The sequence below is a fragment of the Nesoenas mayeri genome (genome assembly GCF_963082525.1).
Source record: "Nesoenas mayeri genome assembly, chromosome: 11".
NCBI lineage: Eukaryota > Metazoa > Chordata > Aves > Columbiformes > Columbidae > Nesoenas > Nesoenas mayeri.
Genome location: NC_137563.1, coordinates 14,088,651 through 14,097,520, shown reverse-complemented (window position 1 = coordinate 14,097,520; position 8,870 = coordinate 14,088,651).

Genomic DNA, 8,870 nt, shown 5'->3' with positions numbered 1-8,870 from the left:
AGTATCGTATTTTGGACAGTGGTTAAGGGTGGGTGACTTGCAAGACGGAAATGCTTTTCAACTTTTCCTTGCAAAAATTATTTCCTCCACGCCTCTTCTTCAGAGAATGACAGTGGGCAGGACAACTGCATAAAAGCCAGTAATTCATGTTTTGTGCAAGATAAAAGAGACCCTGATCTTGCTGATATAACAGTGCTGTTGGCTTAAGTGCCAGATATTTCTGCTGAGGATATTACCTAAAAATTTTACACAAAAAGAACAGTCTAAATTTAGACATTGTTCCAGTAACCCTATCAGACTTCATAATCTGTCTACTTTTGATGTCTTCTAGCAGACCACAGCACTGCTTTGTTTCTAGTCTGACACTTTGTTTTGATTTTAAAAACCTAATATGAATTAAAATAGCAGGTGCATAGCAACACCTCTTTAGAATGAGGAGTGTTTGATGCTACTAAGCATGTTTAGACAAGACTTTGCTGAGCCATGGCTTTCATCTATCCCCATATAATACGTATATGATAAAAAACAACCCTTTAGCTTCTGGCTAAAGGATTGTGAAAAGCATGTATAAAATATCAACACAAAAATTATAGATCAGTGAAGTTATGGGAGGTCACTAGGAAAAGAGGGAAGATTCAGTGTGGTCACTTAAATAATATCACTGTAGCCTGTATTTTTAATAATAATGATATCAACATTGGAAGAGCTGGACATGGTCTGATGATAGACTGATGCATCTAAAAGGAACCAAATACTAAAGAGAAGAACTCCAGTACAACATAGAAATGCAAGAAAAATGTGAGCACAGACACAAGCATACTGCTGTTCGCATCTAGTGGAAAATTGAAGGCTCTCTGAACGCAAGGGTTAATGAAGGGATTACAAGGATGAACTCCAGGCAGCCAGTGGATTCAATTCCCCTAGATTGTTGGGACAACCAAAAGCTGCATATCTTTGTCTCTTGTAATTGCTTTGTTCATTACCCTCCTAAATCCCCAAAACAAACAAACAAGCAGCTAAACCCTCCCCTCACACAGACCTAGTCTTGCTATTACAAAGGTTCCACTTGTAAAAACTGCTCTTGACTATTTCTGTGCTTTTAAACATTTTATCCTCTTACCAGGTTGAAGGTCAACAGAACTCACAAAGAAATTATTGTAATTTGTTTCACTAGCAAAGTAGTACTTTACTGGAGACATATACTGTACTAGACTATTATAGTGAGTGCTTCATATTTAACCTGAGTCCAATTTAGAATTCTATAAAGACAGCTTGGTTGGACTTAATGATCTTAAGGGTCTTTTCCAAACTAAATGATTCTGTGATTTTATTATGTATTTCTACTACAACAGGTTCAATGTATCATTTAGTTTTTCTTCCAGCTTCTGGAGTAAACCCTACACAGTAAAAATTTCTCTCATATGTTATCAAATAATGCAAATCTTTTTGCATTCTTCTCCAGAAGTTTAGCAGTGCATTTGTGTCTCCCAGGCCTGCTGTGTAACTTTTTTCCCTACTCCAAAGCCAGTAATTCACCAGTTGCCATCCTCATGAAGCCGCAGCTTTAGCTGAGGGAAAGTCAATAGGCTAAGTACCATTTAAGGCCTGGTAAGCTGCCTCTCACCCCACCTTTTCTTCATTTTACTCTTCTTTTATATGTTGCCTGAAGTGCAGCCACCCAACAGTACCAGCTACCAGCCATTTCAGAGATTAGTAGTCAAGCTCCTAATTTGTTCTTCAGTTTGTTCCCTTTTGCAGCCCTGTGATTCTGTGATCCTCCCACAGAACCGTTACAGTTAGACAAGGAAACCAGACTGATGATCAGGACAGGAAGTGGAGCACAAGGAAAAAACTGTGTGAGTTTTAGTCACAGACCTTTTTCTGGAGAGGAAGTCCAGCATGGGAAGTTGTATTGTTCAGATTGGGTCCAGCAGTGCAGACATCTTGCTTATAGTGCCAAGACTGCAAATGGCAAGCTGTCAAACTACTGCGTCAGCATAAGTGTCCTAAGTCCTCTATGATGGAGAAATTTTCTGGAGATTAGTCAAATGTCTGGTGATTTCAATGCCTCTCAGAAAACCAGCTCAGTAAAGGAAGAAATGATTTAATGTCTAGAAATGGAGAAGGCAAGAGTGTTAATTATAATTGACAAAGTCTAATTCTACCACAAGAAGAATATAGAGAAGTGTTTCTGTTATTATCTTAACCAACACATAATGTAAATTCCGTGCATCACTGGAGTTTCCAGTCTTCTCATGGCTTCAGTACTTGAACAACATTTCACGTCTCTCATTCTGAATCATCAGATTCTGCACCTTCTAATAGAAAACACCAGCAAAATGGCAGATCTTAAAGCGAAATCCAACCCACGTGACAGATGAGAAGAATTTCTAGAAGCGGCTTATTAATTTCTGTTTTTTAAATGTTGTTGGTCTCAGACATGACTTAGTGTTAGAAGTATAATTACATTCATTCTCAGCAAGGAAACAGAATTGCTTATGTGAACACTTCCCCCAGAGTTTTCTGCTTTGGCAATAAGATGTCTTGATTTAGTTTCCATTTGGATGAAACTGTTAACAGGCTGCATTTTGCACAAGTTTCTACTAATTTGGTAAATTTAGATGCACTGCATGCATAGTTTACATGTGTAAGCTTATGTATTTGAAGCCAGTGAGCTTAAACTGTGCAGCTTAATTAGAGGAATGAGCCTCAGGTTGCTTTGTTGAAACATTCTTTAATTGCTGGATTTTAGGATTATTGGATTAGAAGATTAGATGGGATGCCTGGAAATCTTAATTTGGAACATCTATTATAGTAAGTAAGACTTCTAATGAATCAGAGTTACAATGTATCTATAAACCTCATAGTTTGTATAAGTTGCTGCAGTATTTGTTCAAAGACATTTTCCTGCTAGGACAGTAGGATACTAACTGTATTTTCTCTGACCTCCCTTCTTTTCTAACACCTCTTTTAATTTTAAGGAACTTACTAACTTTTCTCCATGAGAATCAATTGCCAACTTTTATGTAGCCATGGGTGTTACAGTCACTTGAGCACAGTCTGTGAATCACTCAGCTTCCTTATCCATATGTTCCTAAAGGAATCCTGCTATTGACCAGCCATTGCATGGCATTTACCTTGTAGTGTATGTTTATTACTTAATTATATTATGATCAGTAAGCATAGCTACATTTTTTATGGCATTCTTGCCTTTACAAGACATACTCTGTTGTCAAAGTGTTTTGCTTTGATTAAACAGTGTCTCTGAGTCTCAAAGAACATGGTAGAATACAGGCTCTCCTCTTTTTTTCTCAGTGCAATAGAAGATTAGAAACAAGTGCAGAGTCTTCACACACGGCACACAGAAAGTTGTTCTGTCATTCTATCTTATCTCACTTCCATGGGGATTTAGTACTTCACTCCTAAAAGTTTCTGTGATAAAGATTTCTTCAGCTGCTGGTGCTCTCCCTGCTTTGTCCGACATGTTGCATACTGCACATATAGGTGTGAAAAAAACAGGAGAGACTGTCTATATGCTGTATATATGTGTGTGTATGCGTAGAGAAGTAATGCCACAATGATAGTTTGCAAAATAGTGAGGGAAACTTTGGGCTCTGGTTCAAATCCCTCTTAAGGACAATACTATGAAGTTTGACACATCAATATTGAGCAGAAATGTCTGGTGAATTCTGCTGGGGGTTCTCCACCTATAGGTTTAGAGTCCAAATGTTTCATATGGGACAGTTAATGTAATAGTACTCTCTTGCTCTTTCCTGAGATGGTTTTGTAAGTATTAGGAAGATTACTTTAAATTAGTATATTAAAGAGTTCCAAAGTTGTTACTAATACTTTGTCATCGAGTTTTATGAAGCAAACAGAAGAGGACTTCTGTTCACAAGCAATGTGGAGAATGCTGTGCTAGCCCTATTCCTGCACCATTAACAGAATTGTCATCAGCACTTCAAAGCACTATATTCCCGTGTCACTTAGTATTTGCACTACTAAAATGACAGTATCCAAAATAAAAGCCAAAACACCGAAGTGTCCCAGTATGATAAAGATCACGACTATCTGAACAGAGAATCAATACAGGAAGGTATAAATAATATTTTTATTTTCTGGAGTTAAAAACCAAACTAACAATCAAAACAAAACCATCTTTTAAAATCAACTGGTATTTTTGTCACTGATTTCCACAAGAACAGAACTGTGGGGTTTGTGAGCTGACAGTCTTGTCAGGATTTAACATACCTGAATTAGCAGAATTATGTGTAATCATAGCTTTCCTATTTTCAAATTGAAACTGTAGGAATAAAAAGATAACACTTTATAACTTCCTTCTTTGGTGACAGAGCTCTATCAGAAATAAATGTTTTCACTAAATTCCCACTAGTTCAAAAATTAGTGTCTGAAGTAGCACAGAATTCTCCAGCTTCCTTTAAAATAGTGATTTGTGTTTCTGTTTAACCCAGGCACTGCTACAAAATGGTTGTGCTACTGGGTAGAATAAAATAAGGAAATAAATAGCTTAGCAGATGTTCAGTGGGATTGGGGGCCTTAAAATCAGGAGAAATCTCTGGCCTGTTCTGAATTGCTCTCACAGGTAAATATTATCCCCAAAGAGCATGATACCAACCACACACGATTTGCAGATCAGTAGAACCACTGCTAACTTTATGTCAATCAATCCTTTCTGTGTGCCTCTGGCTCTAAAAAGCCAGTTGGCTTTTTTGGCTTCTTTGTCTCTTACAAGATATACAAAATACAGTTCTAAAGGTTTTTGTATTCTTAGAGATTTACAGAAAGAAAGAAAATTGCAGAAGGTTAGAGTGTGTGAATCCTGCCATTTAGATTATAGAAAGATTTTTATAATCAAAAATATCCTTGCCAGAAACAGTTTCAGGTTTCTTTCGTATTTATAAATCCTTTGCTAAACAAAGTAAAAATGAATGATAAACAAAATCAAGTTTCCTTTCAGCCTGATGTTCTTGCAGCTGCACTCCACTTCTAAGAGTAACCCTTAGCAATTAATTTAGAATGACACTGGCAAGCAGTCCCCACACTTTAATTAACATCTTTCTGACAAGCTCATAATCTTTCTAGTTAATAAAAAGTCTCCCTTAAATTAGTGTAACTCTGATTTCACTTACCATTGTAAGCAATCAGCATCAAATCTAGGGTACTTTACAGTACTTTCTCATTAAAAATGCTTTTAAATAGAGAATTTACAGTTACATTTTACAGAGCAGAAACAGCACTTGATGAAGGTCACCCTCAATCCAGTGGCAGAGCTAGGAAGAAAATGTAGGTTCCTGAATCCCCTTCTGTTGTTCATTTGATTAAGAAATGGTGCTGTCTCCTGTCTCAGTATCTTACAAGGAAAGGGTTAAATTCTGATTCCAAGTTACATAATTGATTCTTTTTCTTTATGCCAATGTCAAGATCTTAGAAAATTATAGTAAAATAATGTAACCATAATACAGATAATTATTGTCTGTAAAAGTTACTTAAATAATAAGTATAGGACAACTTAGGGGTCAGCTTAAATTTGTGGTCTTAATGTATGTGTCTACTTTTGAAAAATTTTGACTTAAAATTCTCTGTCATTTTTACCCATAAGTCTCAAATACGGAACCAATCTACATAAGGATGTTATCCAACCCCATTATTGTGTCCTGTGGAATAGGAGATAATACTGTGAATTGGAAAAGATGCTGAGATAAAATCTTCTTTGACCTCTTGGTAAGTCAACAACTTTTATATAAATGCTCTGAAATGTGCTATACATGTGCCTGTTGCATATGTGTATTATGAGGAAAAAAAATCATTTACTCACTTGAACCCATTTTCTTACGTAGACACTATAATAAGGCAATCTGTTATATGTAAGATCACCTCAACCTTTCTTTCTAATTTGCCTACAAAATAAACCAAGAGTTGCACAAGTTACTGTCAGTCTTTCAGTTTGATAGGTGTTTTTTCAATATTTAGAAAACTCCGACTATCAGAGTGTAAAGTCTTAAACTGATTATACCTACAAAGAAAGGAGATCTTATCGGTTTAAAGCTAATCAGTGTTTTGTATCTAACAGACAACTGTAAGAAATATCTGTCTAAGCACTGGATGACTCTACTGTAACTTACTCTCATGAGAGACTGAAGTAGGATTGTCTTTGAAAGTAAGTTTTGCCAAGTGAGGATATAACAGTTTTAATTCGTTGACTGACCGGGATGGCTTGTTCTAATTTTTACTTTTCATGTAAGATGAAGAATGAGTTGAAAATGGGGTATGAAAAAAAACCAAGTTCCTCTTCTTAGTCTCCTCCATCTTAAATAAATGTAAAAGCCTAATTTAAAAATCTGTCTCATTAACAAGAACTAAGATAATGGAAGTGGCTGAGAAAGGTCAGTGATGCTATGAGACTTAATTGGGATCCCAAGACCAGAGGACATCTGGCCGTCTCTAGAAGTCATGTGCAGTCTGTTTGTGCACTCCAAAGCTATTTGTCTAGGACATGTAAAACTGAAAATAACATGTCCCAAACACCCTCTAGAACAGTAGTAGCAACAGGCATCAGCTTGTACCATGACTTTAGGATACTAACTTTGCACAAAGGAGTTATTTTAGTTTGCTTCTTTGTTCTTTGTCTTTTCTTCAGTCAACAGTGGGGGAAAAAAACCTAAAAAAATACATGAGACAGATACTAGCTAGTGAGGAAAAGTGCAAAAAAATGTTTTCAATCAGCAGAGTATTCCTCAGCTGAATTTCTACAATTTTTCCTTAATTGCTTGCTGCTTATGTCAGTATCAGCCGAAGTGGAGGCCTTGGTGCTTTGGCAATTCCTATGTTTCTGTGGCAATGATAATTCCATCCAGAAGCCACAAATTAGAAAATGGTTTCTTACAATGAAACACCAAATGAAACACAACATGATCTTCCTCCTTTCTCATGCATGTTAACTGTAAAAAGTTTCTTTGTCTGGAATGTGGCTCTGATTACATTTCTCTATCCAAAAATAAACATGGTGCAAAAGAAAAGGATATAGGGAGGGGGGAAAGCCTGTCAATGGGCCACCCTCAGGAAAACCTCACAAGATCTACCGTCTGTCTGTGCAAGCCAGGGAAGAGCTAAGGAAGTGATCCCAGCTTGGTGGTCTTATTTTTAATTAAAACAAATGAGGCACTTTCGGCTGCTGCAGATAAATATTTGATGAAAAGAGACAGGGACAGATGTCAAAAAACTGTAGTAAATAAAGAATAAGACCAGAAGAGCAAATGTTACAGCAGCATTTTATATACAAAAAAAAAAACAAACCACCAACCAAACCCCAAACCAACAAAAAACTAAGCCCCCTTACTTTACTGATTTCTGTCAAATATCTAATTTTATAAGATCATTCCAAAAGTGGGAAGACTATTTCTTCATATTTGTTTTGACAAAGCAGGATAAAAATACAGATGCATATAGATAAAGAAAACTTTTAAGGTCAATTTGTTACACATTATGTGCTTATACAAAAGGGTTACTTGTTGAGCCATTGATGAGAGAGAAGACTTCAAAGTCATTTGTATACTTCCATGAGAGTTTATGTTGATTTTAGATTGACTAATAGAGTTTTGTTCCAAAATATATGTTAAGGATGCGTGGTGAGAAGGTGCCTGCCAGAATATAATAGAAACATCCATATTGCAATAATCTGTTGTAACATTCGTAAGTCATATCCTTTATGAATGGTTAATTTTAAAAGGTGAATGTGGTACCATTCAACCTTTTCCTGTAGTAGCAGTTTTATTTATGAGTACACTTGGATCTATCTTCAAACTTCACCTTTTTCTTAGTGGGGATTTACACAAGATGACCTCAAAGGGTCCCTTCCCACTTCAGTTACTCTATGACTTGATAGTATTGGGTCCAGATTTAGTTTACCTTTCAGCAAATTTATTTATACCAGTTTATGAAAAAAAAACTATTTAATGGAATTAACTTAAAAATAGACCATAAAAGAAAGCCGAGTAATGAAATAGAGGAAAAATCTTAGTAGTTGGCTCTTTCAAGATCCAGGTCTTCATTGTTAGCATTATATTGGTATTGCCTGCTACCTCAAGGTCTGATCTTGCCATTCCTGGGTAACTTGGATATTTCCATTGAGTCCAACATGCATTATGCATCTGAGTGTGAAAGAACTGATTTTATAAGTAGATCTTAAAAACTGTAAAGGGAGTGTGAACCACAGGAATTTAAATGGAAATATAATGTGACACCAACATTTAAAAATAGCATGGTGATTCAGGACATCAGGAGCTGGATAAATTGGCATAATCCAAATGCCAAAAATATAAATACTAGAGTTATGAATGAATGGAGTTCTGAAACATGTACCTGATTCTGAAGATGGTTAGGAAGAAAACTTAAAAAGCTGATTTACTGCAGTGTGTAAGGGTCTACATTTGGATGCTACAGATCTGTAGAATCCAACAATAGGCACAGGTGAAAGCAGAGCAACATCCGGTAACATAAACCAAAAATGAAACAAATTCAGATTAAAGATAAGGAACAAATTCTAAACACTGAGGAAAAGTAACCCTAGATTGCAGTGAACTTTCCATAATTGGAGGTAATTAAATCAATATAGAATTCTAATGACTATGTATTGGTTAAATTGAGAAGTATGGACCTCTTTAAAAACAACAGGAGGTACTTCTTAGCTTGCAAAAGGTCAAAATAAATTATCATAATTGTCTCTTCTGGCCACAGCACCTGTGAATTTGTAGTGTTCAGCATAATGTTGTATCCCAATCCTCTTGAGGTTTTCTGAAGCTGACAAGAAACTCCTAGTACGTGGGTAACACAAAATACCTGCCCTTTTCCAG